The sequence below is a fragment of the Falco peregrinus genome, chromosome 2, assembly GCF_023634155.1.
Source record: "Falco peregrinus isolate bFalPer1 chromosome 2, bFalPer1.pri, whole genome shotgun sequence".
NCBI lineage: Eukaryota > Metazoa > Chordata > Aves > Falconiformes > Falconidae > Falco > Falco peregrinus.
The window spans coordinates 105,839,759-105,853,894 of NC_073722.1; the positions used below are offsets into that span (position 1 = coordinate 105,839,759).

General features: G+C 61.5%; 1 protein-coding gene across 1 annotated transcript in view; it reads right to left on the reverse strand.

Moving 5' to 3' along the window:
* The window catches only part of SRRM3 (serine/arginine repetitive matrix 3), a 28,909-nt gene extending 20,953 nt beyond the window's left edge, over window positions 1-7,956 (reverse strand). Inside the window, 1 exon segment of the mRNA XM_055797889.1 lies at window positions 7,777-7,956. The gene's annotated coding sequence lies outside the window, so the exon portion shown is untranslated.
* Window positions 7,957-14,136: the final 6,180 nt, after the last annotated feature.

Genomic DNA, 14,136 nt, shown 5'->3' on the forward strand with positions numbered 1-14,136 from the left:
GTTTGGAACAGGGAAGGGCATCCATCCTCACACCCTCTGGGGACAGTCCCAGGCACTGTCCCCATCCAGCAAGGGGATGCCCTAAAGACCTCAGGTATCCCCCTTGCATCCCCCAGCTGCACTGGCCAGCGAGGATGCAGCCATGGGACATCCTGATGTCTGGCACAGTCCGGCAATGGCCTGGTGCTGGCCAGGAGAGGAGGTGAGGCTCCCCACCAGCTGCTGCCTGCCTGCCTTCTCCCTGCTCTTTCACCTTCACGTGTCCCTGCCTCCTTCTTCCGCCACCACAGTCAACGTGTCCTCACTTGGCTCCAAAAATAACCCCTTGGAAGAGGACAACTGCTCCCGAGCAGCACTGCTGCACTGAGGCTCTGGCTGATGCTCCCTGAGCCTGGGGGAGGAGATGCTCCCAAATCTCCTGAATCAACCCGACAGACACAACCCTGTCTCAGCAACCTCGGGCCATCGGCACATGGCTGAGCACCCATTCCTCAGTCTCGCTGTCCTGCGATGCCCCAGCTCCCCCACCCAAAGCACCGGCCCTCTTCCCAGCATGGGATGCTCCCACTGGAGATCCTCTGCCTCCATTACCAGCAGCAGCCAGGCTGCAGAGGCACCGCCTGGACTTTACTGGGGGCTGTTCCCACAAACGCTTCTCCTGGAAGGTCCTGCACAAAGAGAAATGGTCGAGGACAAAGGCAGAGCACCCTCCCTCACTCTCCAAGCTGGCTTTGGGCTCGGAGACACAGCTTTTGACAGCAGCTACTTCTCTGGGGTGTTTCTACCTGCTGCAGAGGCTCTTCAGAGAACATCATTGCCTACGTGGGAAGCAGCCAGCCCTTGCCTGTGATGCCCGTGGTGTCTGACACATGCCGTCCAAGGAGGATGGGGCCAAACACTGTCCTGGGAAAGGTGGGATCCCTCAGCCCAGCGTGGGTGTGAAGGCAGGATAGACAGATCACGGACTGATCCACACTGTTCTGAGCCCAGGGAGGGCTTGCTGTTCCCGCTGTGCTGTTCCAGTGGGATGCCAGGTTGTTCGGAGCTTTCCATGGCCATGCCAGGTGGGACAGAGCCAGGGTGGGAACACAGATTGCCCCTGAGAAGCTTCAAGGACATTTCTCTGCTGTCTGAGGAGAGGAAAAGCCTCAGAGCTCTCCCCAGGGTGGTGGGGGTCCCAGCCCAGCAGGAAGGCATCTCCCACCCTGTGGCATCCCCAGAGGACATCCCCGGCTTTCCCGCTGCCACTGGCTGCCCCACGCACTCATTTATCTCCTGACAAGCCTGCCCGGGGAGGATGGCAGCTGACTGCTTAATTACAAAGCTTTTTTTTCCCCCTCCATTTTTCCCCATTATTACCACACAGAGAGGAGCCAGCAGCCTTTATTGCCGCAGAGGCGTGGAGGAGCAGGCAGCAGGAGATGCTGCCAGAGAAGCCGGAGCCGGACAGGGCTCTGCACCCTCTGGATGCTTGGCCCTGTCAGAGAAACTGGAGTGTCCCTTCATCCCCTCTTGCCTGCAGCAGGCAGGGCAGCACCCACATTTCAAGCCCCATGACACCCCACAGCAAGGATCTACCCCCCCCAGCTCTCCCTGCCCAGGAGGGACCCCTGACCCCAGCCCCCTCCATGTCCCAGGGTGGCCCCAGGCCAGAGATGGGAGAGCTGCTGCAGAAAAACCTGGCCTGGGGGCTCCTCTTCCTCTTTCTCCCATCAAGGCGTGAAGCCAAAAACCGGGAAGGAAATTTGGGAATGGGGGAAGCTCCTTGCTGGGAAACCTTCCCCCACTGAGGCACTCAAGGAAAGAGAGGGGGAAGGAGAGGATGCTTTCCACAGCAGCCTCTGCTTTTTTTTCCCCAGCGGGAATTAATTTTATCCTGAGCCTGGCAGTGGGTGAATTCATTGCTGTGAAACCTTGAAAGCGTGTGGGATATACAGCCGGGCAGGTAGATGAAGGAGCATGTGAGATAAACCAGCAGCTGGATGGGTACCTGCGGGAAAGGGCTGCACAGTGGGGGAGGCATGCAGATCCCACCAGGAAACTTTCCCCCTCTCCGTAAAAAGAATGCAGCTAGAGATATGATAAGGGGAAATTTTATCATTCTACAATTCTGTATCACTCCTGCACCAGGGGCCAGGTGGAGCCAGCCTGGGGATGGACACTGCGCTGCATCCCGGTGTCCCCTCAGCCGTGAGCCATAGCTACCCTGAGAGGTGACACCAGCCACCCTGCCTCAGCCACAGCACCGGCAGGAAAACAAAGGAAGAGAAAAAACACTCGCAACCCCCCTCCAGCTGTCAATAGCAAAGCCAGGCCACAGGCAAAAGCCCTGGGTGGAAAACAGAGCCAGTCCTACACCTCTGGTGACAATGGGGACAAGTCACCAGGGCAGAAGAAGCCCACATCCCCCAGGCTGGGCCTGTGCCCTCCTTGTCCCCAAAGGAGACCCCCCATTGACACCCTGCACCCGCAGGGGACGACAGCTCAGGTACACAGGGTGGCCGTCACCACCACAACCTCCATCCATCGGCCACCACGTGGGGACCACCCGGCTCCACCAGCTCACGCTGGCACCAAACCTGTCTGTGAAGGCAGCACAGCCCTGCCCAAGTGGCAGCGGCTTCCCGCCTGGCTCAGCGCTACCCCCGATAATAAAGACGATGGTTAAATATTTCATTATCTGCAGTAATTACCCACAAATCATCAAGCTCTGGCAGCCTGCTGCCCGGCCGCCTTGCTGAGAGGGAGAGGAGGCGTCATGGGGCAAGCGCTGCGCCGTGTCCCCACGGACTCTTAAAGGCTGCAGGGTGTGGCTGGGGACAGCCGCTGGCATCCGTCCCCACCACCCAAATCCCCTGAGTGCCACCCAGGAGGGCTCAACCCCCTGGCACCACAGGCTGGAGCTGCTGGGGAATCTCCAGAGCAAATCTCTCTCTTCCCATTTTGCTGAGCCATTCGCCCACGTTTCAGGGTCCCGATCTCTCCTCCGGCACTCCCCATGCCACCCTGGGACCTGGGGAGGTCAAAACAGCTTTTCATCTTGCAGGTGCTTTCTGCTGCCTGGATTAGAGCTTTTGGAAATGTTCAGAGCTCATCCTCATCCTTCATCCTCATCTTCATTCTCATCCCCATCCTCCATATCCATCCTTCATCTGTATACACACCCTCCTTCTCCAGCTTCCATACTCATCTCCATCCTCATCCCTGTCCTCCATCCTCCTCCTCATCCTCCATCTCCATCCCACGCCTTACTCCAAGCACAGGGACCAGCCCAGCACACCGGTTCTCTCCCTCCCTTCCCAGCCACGCTGAGTGGCACCCATGGTGGGGAGGACCCAGCACCCGTGCTGCCAGCCCAGTGGAGGTGGGGACAGACAGACGGCCAGACACACTGCGCTGTGCCCCTGACACACAGCCAGCATGGGGGTGCCAGGACCATCCTGCCGCGCTTTGGAGCTACTGGTTTCCAGCCGAGCTCTAAACTGAGCTCCCTCCCTGTGGGCTGGGACCCCTGGGCATCTGGTGGGGTGGCCCCAGGATGTGGCCATCCCTGTGTCCCAGCCCTGGGGGCTGTCCAGCCTGGGCTTTGAAGGGAGACTCAGGGATTCAGGAGCTCCAGCCCGAAGCAAAAGAAGAAAACAAGGGAAATGAGCAAAAGAAAGTGTTATTTCACCAAACTGCTTTTGCCCTTTTATTTTCCAGCCCAGAAAAACAAATCCCTTCCCAGCTGATTCTGCCCAAATCCCCCCACCCCCCCGGGTGCTGCTCTGCTCCCTGGCCATGCCCACGGCACCCCGGGCATGGGGCTGTGCTGGAGGCAGCTGCCCGTCACTCCTGGCCGCTGCCGTTGCAGGGCCCTGCCGCGCCGTAATGCGGATGAAACCGCTTTCCCAGTGGGAGCGGGGATGGCAGCGAGGTGTTGGCAATGCCTGGATGCTCTCCCAGCATCTCCCCCTCGGCAGGGAAAGGCAGCAGCGGTGCCTGGGCATCCTCCCCCTCCCCGCTTCGGTGCTAATTAAAGCCGCCTCTGGCCGGTGCTCGATTAATTCTCGCCACATCCAGCTGCACCAGCCAGGGTGATGGCGAGCGCCCGTGTGCCAGGGATGCAGGCACGGGATGCAGGCAGCGAGCCTGGGACGGCGGCTCCCTGGATCACTGGTGCACTGAGCGTGCCAGAGCTCAGTCCCAACACGCAGGGGACAACCCAGCCGAGGCGAGGACCCTCCAGCCCCATCAGAGAGGGTGACAGGAGCAGCCCCCATGGTTGCCCTGCCCTCTGTGGTCTCATCAGGGCACACCAGCACCTACCGAAGTCACCGCCTTGTGTCTGAAGCATTTACAGCCCCACGCTAGGCTGCTCCCTGGCCGTGCTGTGGGGAGAGCTGGCAGAAGGGGGCTTCTTTTTGTCACTCACAAAATGCCAGAATATCATGGGAAGGCAGCCGGCCTCCTTTAAACACCTGGTCAGAATTACCAGGAGGAAAAGTCTGGGGTTGCTGCCATTAATTGGGCTGACCTTCTCCAGAGCTGCCTTCCGCTAGCCCCCGAGTGCCAAAAACCATGAGTCAGACCTCCCAGAATGAGAAAAAAGAAAGACAAATCTGGCTTTAAACGTAGCCGGTCTGGGGTTCGTTAGCTCTGCCTCCCAGCCCCAAGCCGGCAGAGATCCTGCCCGTCGGAAGGGATAGCAGGAGAGGGTTGGTTATAGCCATCCCAGCCCCTTCATCCTTATTTTCCCCAGCCAGAGCATCCTTTCCCCAACCAAAATTTGATGCCTCACAGACTTTAATGCAATTAATAAAGAATATATGGATGCTGGCTGGGGGGGGGGGGGGGGTCACGAGCTGGGCGAGGGCTTGCTGCTGCTTGTGCATACCTACGTCTGTGCATATATATATAATTTTTTTTTTTTAAATAGATGAGGAGGCTGGTGGAGAAGCTAAACAGTTGCTAAGCAACCGGGCTTCTTCCTGACTTGGGGATGTAGGGATGGGGGAACCAGGGGTGGGGACCAGTCCTCCCCACTGGACGGGCACCACACAAGGGTGTGGGCAGAGGAGACCCATCAGCTCCCCTGGGAGATGTTCCAGAGAAAAGGGCCTGATGGAGGGCAAGGAGCCAGGCTTTGCTCCTGTCCCCAAAACGCTGCAGCTGAAGCTCCCCCAGCCTGAACCCCTTGGGCTGCGGGGGCAGGCTCTGTGAGCCCTGCTCTCAGCACGGGCTGGGGGAGAGCTGGTGGAAAGGGGGTCACACCACGATGGGGACCAGCCCCAGGGGACCCTGGGACTCCCACAGTGATCCCATTCCTGAGCCAGGGATGAGGGACAAGAGGAGAAACACATCCAAATGACAGCAGCAAACCCCTCTGTGCTGAGCGGAGAGGCAGCAGGTCCAGGTGATGGGTATCCCCTATAGGACCCTGCAGCCCTGTGTCCCCCCGGCCACATTCTACTCAGCCCCCTGGGGCCACCACAGCCACCAGCAGCTGCTCACTGGTGGCCAAGAGACCAGCAGGCAGCCCCAGCAGGCAGGGCTCAGGTGCTCGCTGCCCTGCCAGACCTTCTACAACCAGGAGGTGCTTAAATAATGGGTAAGGACAGAGTGGGGGAATACCCAGCCCCCCTGGTATTGCACTGCTGGGTCCATTTGCTTTGCTGGGCAAGGAGTCAGGAAGCAGAGGTAGCCCCATGGCCCATCACCACTTCGGAGGATGGGGGGAATAACAACAATAAAAGCAATTATTGAGCCCCCAGAGGAGCAGGGGGATGACTGTCACAACGGGGTCACCTTTTCTGATGGGGACACAATCCCAGAAAATGACCCCCAGGGCTGAGCACTGTGGCATGGGGGGGTGGGTGGGTGGGTCATGGCCAGTGCAGGGGGATCGTCCAGCCGGGGATCCCCCCCACCCCCACCCCCCCGACTGGCTGGGTGGTTGTGTAACGGGAGGAGCTATTCCAGGGTTTGAGCACATTATATAAGCCACAGGCCACCTGGCCGGGGAAAACGGGAGCTGGGAGACAGTCAGGAAGAGGAGGAGGAAGGGATTTGGGGATCAGGGCCCCCCACAGCCAGCAGGCCCCCAGCAGCCAGCACTAAACCCATGGGGTGACGACCCACACCCCACAGACACCCCCTGCCTAGAGATGTGGGGTGGGCACACTCTGCCCCCCCTCCAGCAACACCCAGGACCCACGGTCACACATCCACCCACAGCCAGATCTGGCCCCCAGGGCAGGAGACCCTCTGCCTGGGGGGAAAGCACCATTTCCTTGGCACCGGGGACAAAACCAGCCAAGTGCCCTGCACCCCTCCGCCTGCCTGGCAAAACCCCCGCTCACCATCCCCAGCAGCAACCAAGGACCGAAAGCTCCCCTAAAAGCTAAAAGCTGCCCAGCTTCTGGCTCCAAAAGCCCCTGCCTCTCCCTGCACGTGTTGCCAGGATGAGTCCCTGGGGCAGGGGGAGCCAGGTGGGAGGCAGGGGGTGGCATCGCACAAGGCCATGCTGGCAGAGGGGGATGGAGCAAGGATGTTGTGTGTTGGGACATAAGCACCACGCGCTCCTGTCCCCAAAATCTCCCCCAGTGGGAGATTTTGTCCCCTGCCAGGACAAACCCACATGCCAGGGCAGGGAGAGCAGACAGGACACGAGCACCTGCACCCTGTGAGATGGTCCTCAGCCTTTACCACCAACCTGAGACACCCCCAAACGCCAGCAGCCCCCACACGAGCCCCTGCAGCAGCAGAAGCGCAGGCAAGCCAAGAAACATCCACAGGCTGAAATTTCGGCTCCGGAGAGAATGAATGAACGCACTTCCCCCGAAAGCCACCTGCTCCCCCCGAGCTGGGCCCGACCCCTCGCCACCAGCCCCCCGCATGGCACAGCCTGGCCATCCCTGGGGCCAAACCTGGGAAGGAGAAGCAAAAACGCTCCCAAATGACGAGCCATTGAGCCGCCACTCAGCTCCCCGGCTGCCAAGCCTTGCCCCTCTCCTTCCCCCGCGCAACACCCGCAGGGTTTGAAATCTCACCAGCCAGACCCAGCGCTGCAGGGCCCCCTCCCCAGCACAGCCAGGGGGTCGGCACAGCAGAGAGAGGGGCTTCAGGGCCGTTATCCCGGCCTTGTCTCCCACTGGCACCCCACAACGTGCTGGAACCTCGGGGGGGCTCATCACCATCCCGTCCTTCCCAGCCCGCGGTGCAGACAAAATCCCGGTGCCGGGGGGGTCAGCGCTGCCGCCGGCCCGCCAGGCCCCCCTGCAGCACGGGGAGGGATGTGGGGTGCCCCCCGCCAGGCCCCCCTGCACCGCGGAGCCCTTGGCACATCCACGTCCCTTTGGGGTCCCCCTGCGCCCCAGGGGGGCATCGCACCCCCAGGCTTCTCGCCCCATCCCGTACCCCCAAAAGCATCAAACCCCAGGGACCTCCCCCACCGCCCGCCTGCCCGCGGGGTCCCCAGCCGCCCCAGCACCCACGGAACGCTGCACCCCTTGCCCAGCCCTTCCGCCCGCGCCCCTCCGGGGACCCCAACACCCGGCCCCCCGAGAGGCAGCGCGACCCCCCCATCCCATCCCCACCGGCTCCTCAGCCCCCCCCCGCCCCTATCCCTCGGGGGTCCCCAGCCCCCCGCACCTCTCAGCCCCCCGCCCCGTGCCGGTGGGGTCCCGCTGCTCCCCCGCCCCGCTCTCCCCTCCCGCCCCGGGCCCTACCCGCCCCCCCCCCCGGCCCGGTGCCGGCCCGCCAGCCAGGCCCGGGCCCGGCCGCGCCGCGCCTCACCTCACCCCGCCGCCCCGCCGGGCCCGGCCCGGCCCGGAGCCGCCGCCGCCGCCTGCGCCGCCCCGCTGGGCCCCGCTGGGCCCGGCCCCGCTCGGCCCGGCCCGGCCCGGCCCGGCCCCTCCCGGCTCCGGCTCCGGCTCCCGGCTCCCGGCGCGGCGAGCGCGGCCCCTCCTGAAGTGCTGGACAGCTCCGCGCCACAGAGCCGCCCGCCGCGCCAGCGCGCCGCCGCCACCGCACAGCGCCGCCTGCCGGACGGAGGGCGCGCAGCACCCGCGCACCCACCCGCACACCCCAGAGCTCCCCCCTTCCCCAGTCCCCCCTTCCCCACAGCACCCATCCTTCCCCAGAGACCTCGTCCTTCCCCAGACCACCCCTTCCCCATAGACCACATCCTTCCCCAGAGACCCCATCCTTCCCTAGACCATCCCTTCTCCAGACACCTCATCCTTTCCCAGGGACCCCATCCTTCCCCAGAGCACCCATCCTTCCCCAGACTCCCCTTCCCCAGACTCCCCTTCTTCCCCACAGACTCCGTTCTTCCCCACAGACTCCGTCCTTCCCCAGAGCACCCATCCCACCCCAGAGCACCCCTTCCCCAGAGACCCCGTCCTTCCCCAGAGATCTCATGCTTCCCCAGAGCATTCATCCCCAGAGACCCCATCCTTTCCCAGACCATCCCTTCCCAGATACCTCATCCCTTCCCAGAGACCCCATCCTTCCCCAGAGACCCTCTTCCCTAGAGCCCCATCCTTCACTACAGTCCCCCTTCCCCTGAGCCCCCCCATCCTTCCACAGAGCACTCCCCTTCCACAAACCCACCATCCTTCACCAGAGTGCCCCCTTCCCCTAAGCCCCCCATTCTTCCACAGAGCCTCTATCCTTCACCAGAGTGCCCCCTTCCACAGAGCCCCCCATCCTTCATCAGAGCCCCTCTTCCACAGAACCCCCTTCCCCAGAGCCCCCCAACATCCCCCCAGGGCACAATAGCCACCTACACCCCCCAACTTATCATACAGCCCTCTGCCCTGCATCCCCCTGCACCTCACAACTCTCCCCAGTGCTCTCCCCCACCTTCGTCCCCACATCTTACCTCCCACCTGCACCCCCAAATCCCCCCAGAAGCCCACCCCACCCCACCACAGTCCCCAAAGCTGCACCCTGGGGTATAGCACCAAACACCAGCCACCGCAGCACCTGCCCCTGCCAAGCTGCTTGTGCCTGAGGGGTGCAATGGCCAGAACCCCCCCCCTCCTGTACCCCACCCTGTATGCCATCCCATCCCACCCCAAATCCCATCTCTTCCCATCCCATATCCCACCCTGAATCACATCCCATCTTGTAACCTGTCTTGTCCCAGCCTGTATCCCACCCTGTATCCTAGCCCATTCCATCTCAGCCCATCCCATCCCATGTCCCACCCTGTATCTCACTCCACCCTGTATCCTACCCCATTGCATATCCTCCGCTGTATCCCACCTCACCCCATATCCTATCCCATGCCCTACCCTCTTGCCCTGATGCCCCACCTCACCCCAGTGCCAGCCCAGCCCTGCCCACCCTCTCCCAGCTGCTGGCACTGACTGGGACCAACTGGGGCACCCCCACCCTGGTGGCTGCGGGTGGATTCAGGCTGGCAGGGGGGCCAGGGTGACATGGGACATGCCAGGTCCCCTCCGGAGATGTTGCCCAGCGCTGCAGCACAAGTGATGAGTCCGTAATTAATTCTCATTTCTTTCGGTGATGCTGAGCACTTGCCCTCCTTATGGGCCAGGAAGCGGTGAAACTTTGAGGGGGAGAAGCTCCCAGTACAAACCAGTGCCACCAGTCTGGTCCAATTAGCCTTGTAGTGAGCAGCAGTGTGGCAGGACCCAGCCAGAGGAGGAGGGCTCAGGGTGCAGCAAGGAGGGAGTGGGGTGGCTGCAAAAAGAGAAGGTGCCTTGAAAATCCCCCAAAAGGACCAAAAAGAGAGGCAGCCCCTGCAGCAGTGCTGAACCAGCCTTGTGCTGCTTGGGGCCACCCTCAGCCCCCCCCAAAATCTCCCTGTACTGTGGCATCCTGGTAGGGGACAGGGTACTCAGACCTCCCCCAAACCACCCTGAAACCTCCCACCATGCTCATGGCAAAGGACGGGGTACCCAAACCACCCCAAAACTGCCCAGTGTGGTCATGGCGAGGGTTTAGCTGCCCAACCCACCCTGAAACCACCCTGGCTACTCTGCCAGGGCCCCAGGCAGGGACACCGCGCGCACCTGGCTGGGGACGCCTGTCCCCCAATGCCCCCCACCCTGTGCCTCAGTTTCCCCTGCACCGCACAGGCAGGGCACCCCCTGCAGCTGAAGCCCCCTCCTTAATCTGGCTGCTCCTTCCCAAGCAGGGAGCTAAGGGCACCCGGGTGTCCCTCCATTGTGGATTTGGCCTCAGGGGAGGGGATCTGGGGAGGGAGCTTCAGCAGGGACAGCAATGGGGAGCCAGAGCTGGGGTCTAAGGGGAGCTCTTGGGGGTTAGCCCAGGCTGGAGAGCCCTGTCTGGGGGGGGGGGATGTCCCCACAGCTGGGTGATGCTTTTCCCTCCCAAGATGCTCTGGGGAGAACTGGACCAGGGACCAAGCTGGTCCCAGCAGCACTGCTCACCAGCACCAGCCCAAATCCATCACCACAGCCAGAGCCACTGACCTCACCCACCTCCCCATCTCTGTGCACAGGGATCCCTGTGGGTCCAGGTGGCAGCAGGCCATGGGGAGGGGTCCAGCTGTGGGGGGACAGTGCTCACCTGCAAACAGGGTGGAGGGCACAAACAACCTCATCCCACGAGGATTAACCACTCTTTTGGGGTTGTCTCCTACCAGCTGCTCTGCAAAACCTGCATCCCACATCCGTTATCCACCACCCTCTCCCGTAGCTAAACTCATCGGTACGAGGGTAGGCAAACTCCCCATCTGCTGCATGAGGAGGGGCTGGCCCAGACCCCCCCAAACGCAGTGGGGACAGGGAGCGGGTACAGGTGCCCAGAGATCCTGCAACTCCCCAGCATCCCTCCCCTGACCCGCACAGCCTGCCCAGAGGGGCATGAGTGGATCAAAGCAGCAGGTGGGTCAAAGCCATGGGTGGGAGCCTGGCTGAGGGTGGGCAGTTGCAAAGCCACAGCAGTGTGGGAGAGTGGGGACACCCACGAGCAGCCTGGGGGACATGGAACCTTCCCAGAGAGCTGTGCCATGCCAACGCCAGCTGTGCACCTCCTGCAGCCACCCATGGGGTGCAAGGTGTCGGTGTCCTCCCGTGCCAGGGCTGCCTGGGTGCTCACACATGCACACGCACGCACATGCACACAGACACACACTATTGCAGCCCCCACACGCTGTTCCCCCCCTGCTCCAGGGCAGCCTGCCCCAGCCCTACCTAAAACAGCCACAGGAGCTGGGAAGGGTCGTTTGGGGTGGGAGAGGGGCTGAGAATGGGCTGCAGCCTTGCCAGGCTGTTATTGTAGGAACTACATAAACAAGGGGCTTGGCCACGTGTTGGACCAGTTCTATTAAACTCTAGCCAAGCAGCGGGGCTGCTTGTGGGAGCTGCAGTGCAGCCCCCTGAGCATCCCCAGGGCTGCTGCTGCCTCCCCCTGCTCCTGCCTTTGCCCCTGCCATGTGCCTTTGGGGCAAGAATAGATGCCACCTCCTAGGAGAAATCTCCTGTGTGGTCACAGCCTCTCCTGGTTTAATGCTGGAGGGAGAAAACAGCCCATGATGGGAAAATCCAGCATCCTCCGGGTGAGCCTGCGCCCTTTGCAGCACTGCTGTCTTTCCAACACCCACAGAGTCCACAGCACTGAATAATGCATCAGGCCCTGGGAAACAAAGAAGATGGGGGGGATGTGGCCAGGCTCCCCCGCGGCACCAAAAGCAGCTTGGGGAGACCCTGGCATGAGGGGGCCACAGCCCCATGGGACTCCCTGGGTGCTGCCAGGAGCCAGGGCTTCGCAGCGGGGCCGCATGGGGCTTTGGCCAGTAGCCTGGGAGAATGGCAGTGGGAGATCTAGTGTAGCCCAGGGTGCAGGATCCCAGCTGGAGAGCTGGCACTGGCAGTAAATACAGCCAGAATCATGCCTAGAATGGAATGGAGAAAGGCAATAGGTATCCGGGTGAGAAAAAGGGAGAAAAGCGGCAAGAAAAAGCTGTCAGGCAGGCAGAGAGCTGGGGGGTGCAACCGGGAGAGCAGCACGAAGGGATGATCTGGTGGAGAACAAAAGGGGAGAGATGGCAGGACCCGGAGAATGGACGGTAATTGCAAGCAAACAGACAGAGCCACCCGCAGCTGGGGGGACAGGAAGAAAATAATCACTTGAAAGAAAGCGAGGCTTCAGGAAGGAGGGGGGGGTGTGGGGGCTGTGGGGGTGGGAAAGGCGATAAATAATTAAAGGAGATCAAACGAGGCAGGCAGCAGAACAGGCCTAATTGCAAGGCTTCGTACTGAGGTTCAACATCTCCACCAGCCGCCTCCTGATGCAGAAGAAAGGGCGGCCGGGAGCGGCTGCGGCACAGGGAGCGTCCGTGCTGCCAGCACAGCACAGGCAGTAGCCCCTGATCAAAGCCCAGCGCTGACTTTCTTGATGCTCAGCAACCCCGCGTGAGGCAGCAAGGAAGCGGGGAGGAAGGAAATGCCTGCAAATAGGGGGAGCAAAGCAAAGGCACGAAGGGAAAGGGTCTGGGGGGCACCACTCTCCCCTGAGAGCCCAGGGTGTGACAGGGACCAGGCGTCTGAACAGCCCCGTGTGCGCCCAGGGTGACCTTGGCCCATTCGATCGTGGCCCAGCGGCTGGAGGCTCCCATTGATTTGGGCTCGACCCTGTGGCCACGTGGCCCTGCTTGCTGGTGGGGTGGGTTGGCTGGGTCTCCAGTTCCCCCAGGGCTCCCCTAAGCCTCCTAGCCCATGGCAGGGATTTTTCTTCCCTGGGGATTTGTCCAGCCACCCTCCGAAGCCCTGGGAAACATTTTGCGTCCACGTTCTGCTGCAGAGAGGAGACCCCTGTGCCCACCTCCCTTGGCTCATGCAGGAGCTGCCACTTGCTGCTTTCCTTTGGTACCTCCCGACTCAGAGAAACAAGTACAGGAGGAAAAAAATGAGCCACCGCTCCCCTTCCAGCCTGAAAAGGCCTTCAAGCAGTCATCCATTACCGGAGACAGCCTTTGCTTTTACAAACCCAAAGGGCAGCTCACCCAGAGCATCACCCAGCGCACGTAGAAGCAGAGACCCGCTACTGGCCACGACTCTCCTGCTGCATCTTTCCCCATGACCAGCTCCTGCAGCTACTATGACACCATCCGATCCATCCCAGAGTCCCCAGGGACCCCCTGCAGGCAGCAGGTGCCAGGGACAGGCAGAGCAGTGGCAGAGCGCAGCTCGAGCGTGCTAACCTCTCCTAACAGGCAATCAAATCCTCACCCCGGCAGGAGTCCCTGCATATTAATTGCACTGCGTTATCCAGCCATCTGTTCCCGCAGCCAGGAAAAGAGCAGTCCCTTTGGTCTCCTTTATTAACAGGTTTCCCTGCAAATGCAAACAAACCCTCCCGTCTCGGCGCCACGCTCCAGAGCTGCTTTGAGGCACCCACGAAGGAATCGAGAGCTCGTGGGCATTTTAGTAAATCAAGAGCAGCAAACGCAAAGGTGGTGATTTTATGCTGCCTGTGGCCAGGCAGGAGAGCCAGGGGAAGGGAAAGACTGCTGCAAAGCCAAACCCGCAGATCAGAGGGTTTCTGATCCTCCTGCCCACATTAAAGCCTCTCATTATTGCCCTGTGAGAGAGAGGGGAAGCTGAGCTGGCTGCAGGGGAGATCTGCCTGCGCCCCAGCTGTGCTCAACCCACCTCGGGGTGTACTTCACCCTCTCCTCTCCCAGTCCACCACCTACCTCCCTGGGCAGGGGATGCTGCGTGCAAAGCACAGAGCCCAGCCCAGGCTGCTTCACCACAGGGGGGTTCTACCCCCTACCCCTTAAGTGCCTGGTGCACCGGAGTGGACCTGCCCCGGCGAAACCAGGTGGGACCTGGCTCTGGCAGCCGGTGAGGAGCTCGCTGTGGCCGCTGAGCGAAGCATGAAGCCTCCAAAAGGGGATCAGCCATACAAAGCCTGCCATGAACCACCAGCCCCAGTAAATTGAGGCTGAGCAGCAGTGACAGGGGGACAACCAGCATCTTTGCTAGGTACCTCCACATCCCCTCCAGTTTTGCTCCTTTCCCGGAGCTGGGAAGACAGCCAGCTTTGCCAAGGCAGATGCTGCACCCAACTGTCTTCCTGTTGTTGTTTCCTCTGCTTCTTCTCCTAAATATCACTGAAATGCCAGCAATCGTCCCCAGGCCCCAACAGGCCTGC